The sequence below is a fragment of the Lactuca saligna genome, chromosome 4 (assembly GCF_052625555.1).
Source record: "Lactuca saligna cultivar CGN05327 chromosome 4, ASM5262555v1, whole genome shotgun sequence".
Taxonomy (NCBI): Eukaryota; Viridiplantae; Streptophyta; class Magnoliopsida; order Asterales; family Asteraceae; genus Lactuca; species Lactuca saligna.
In genome coordinates, this window is record NC_136420.1 from 182010421 (window position 1) to 182013784 (window position 3364).

Sequence of the window (3364 nt, forward strand, 5' to 3'; positions counted from 1 at the left end):
GTAGGCAGCATACTCTTCGGGAGTGGCTTTTGACTCATCAAGTTCTTTGAGCTCCTTTTCAAGGACATACTCTTTGTCCTCAAATCTAAGCGCCATCTTGATGTTACGCATCCAATCGTTATACTTGTTAGTCACTTATACTTGTTAAATGCTTATACTTGTAGTCACTTATACTTGTTAAATGCTTCTACTTCATCCGTTATCGATTCCACTTCGTGATACACTTATACTTGGTGCACTTATACTTCACGATTCGATTATCCCACACTGTTTGTGTACACTTTACGATTTAGTTATTCCACACTATTCGCTCACACTTTCTGATTAAGTTATTCCACACTATTCGCTCACACTATATGATTTAGTTATTCCACACTATTCGCTCACACTGTATGTTATACATCAAGATTCGGTTATTCCACTATACGTTTACACTCCACGACGCAGTTATACACCACGATGCGTTTCCACTTGTTACACACTCAATCGTAGTTAGATGTATGTCTGTACTTGTATAAATGCATATAAATAATGATTTAAGGACTTAGGAAGGTTTGTCTGCCCTATTTCCTTTTATACGTTGAGATGTGGTCTGGTTGGATTGGATAGCCGTCCGAGGGTTGTTTGGTTCATTTGTTGTACGTTATGTATACGAGCATAGACATATAGGTTTACATTAGTCAGTCCAGTTATGAGTCTCTACCCCTAGTTTAGCACTTACACATGAAACCCACTACCTACTATTTGGGATGCATCTTCGGGACACGGCCTTCTCCGTCGTCTAGTTGGTAACCAGAGTCTCCTGTAGGGAGAGCGGACATTGTGTGTACAGATATATACGGGATTGACACCCCTGCACCCTGACTGCTAGCTACAGTCCACGGCCCACCAAGCCAAGGGGTGACAAATGTCATATTTTATACACGCTTGTAGGGCGTCTGGTACTCTAGTGTCGGTTAGTATGGTTACGAGTATCCCAGGTTGCCTTATAATTCATGGCCTTAAGGTAACGATATTTCACTCGCAATTTACACTATATGATGGTAACTCATTTTCAGAGTCACACTGTTTGACCTTGCAAGATGTATCTTTCATTTGATACTGTCTGTGGTATGTATTCACTGTTTTAGACCTTACAGTTGTACCTTTCATTTGGTACCTTCTGGGGTCTGTGTCTCCATTTTTTAGACGGAACCAGGTGTGTCATTCATTCGATACTCTCCTGGAGTCTATGATTCCTTTGCCTTAGTCAGCAGTCCTTACTGCTGAGGCATATGTTATTTCCCTGACTTCTCTTGCTTCATTTAATAATCAAATTCAGTATTTTGATAATGATAGCGATTAAGGGAAAACTACTTTTTACCACATAACTGTTGGATTAATGTCTAAGTCCATAACTATAATTGGTAAGACTTTGACCCGACCCGGCATGGTCCATTTGGGTTGCATACCATCATGCACTTGGATAGACTATAATGAGAGAAATAAGACACTTATGGTTATTAATATATTATAAGTTCTAGTATATTAATAATAAGAATAATAAGATTATTTAATTAGTATTGATCAAGAATTAATCTAGGATTAATTAAGTGATCAAAAGAAGACTAATTAAATATATGGGTTGATTGTGTAAATCATCCATACTTATATAGTGGGCTAATGCTCCATGGATAATCAAGTTGGGCTAAAACCCATAGGATGGTCCATGGATGCTCCATGGTGTATTTGAACCCATGGATCCAAGGAAATGGAAATCCATGACAATTAAGGATTTACCCTAATTGTAACACTATATAAAGATATTATTCTTGACAAAAATCGGCCACTAGAATCACATTAGAAGGTGAAGAAGAGGGGTTGCCGAATTCATGAGGTGTAGAACTCTCTCAAGTTATTCTAAGTGTTTTGATGATTGTGATTCCATTTTAGGCTTCCACACTATTGGGGCTAGGCACTCAAGCTTCATGAAGACTTTCTACATCAAAGAGGTATGTATTCTATCTTGTTACATTAGTGTTTTGTATGCTAGATTAGGATAATACCTTGGATGTTCTTATTTGCATGCATAATATAGAAAACATAGATCCAAGGTATTTAGGGTTGCATGTACACTTAGGAGTGTTAGAATGCTCAAAACCCAATAGTGGTATCCGAGCCTAGGCTTGTTTTCTTGTTATACCTGCAAAACTGCTTAAAAAATTGAAAGTGTTCCATCAAGGGACTCGCCGAGTCCATGCCTAAAAATTGATCAAAACGATCCAACTCGCCGAGTCGGTTCATGCACTCGACGAGTTGGACCCCCAGACAGCATATTTTCGAGGTTTTTGGCTAGAAATGGACTAGGAACATTACCCTAAGTTGTTTTTGAACTTATAAACTTGTTTTTAATGTGGTAATGTTCATGCTAATCCATTTTCAAAGATAATTGTCAATAGATTCATGTTTTGTATTAGTTTAAGGTTTAGACTAATTACATGAGAAATTTTGATTTGAATTATCTTGTTCTTATGAGTTGCTTAGATTAATAGAAAAGTTAATTGAAATAGTTGTTTTCAATCCATTTTAATCTAAGAGTTGAGTATAAAATGTGTTTGTGTAACTTGTCCTCAAGTTACATGAATAGTCACATTAAAGACTCATAAAACTCATAAAAATTGGTAATGGTTACAAAATGAAGAGTCTTGTGTCATTGAATTTTTTTTTTATGACTCCATAACTTGTCCTCAAGTTATGGAAGTTCAAGAGTCACTTCATTAAAGAATAAAGTGTAACCTTAATTAATTCCATAAGTTATAAAAATAAAGGAAAGTTAATTCTCTTATTAGTTTAAAGTCTTCAATAAGTTATCGAACTTGAAGAGTTTTTTGGATTAAAACTACTTTAAACACATAAGTTATGGAATTAATTAGTTTTGAATAGTTTCAAAACTTACCCTCAAGTTTTGGAATTTGAAAATTTTTCTCTTATGAATACTTTAATTCCAAGTTAGCCCTTAGAATTCTAAAGAGTTAAAATTCAACACTTATACTAATTATAACATTAATGGTTAATTATTATATATATGTATAAGAACAAGTCGTTTTAGTGTTAGTAGGCCTCATTCACGAAACCGGTCTATAAGGTAGGTATAAGGTTGTTGCCTATAAAATGGTGACTTAATGGGTGTATACTCTCACCCACCGCTTGCTTGACTGGTGGAGGGTCGTTAGCCGAACGGGTAGGACAATGACTTTAAATTCTCCCTTCATTAAAAGTATTAATGATAAATACTAAGTAACTAAAATCTTAATAATTCCCAATCTTAGTTACTTTAGGAAAAATGTGAATTTGGTGCTAGCCCATGGAATTCACACTTTGTACC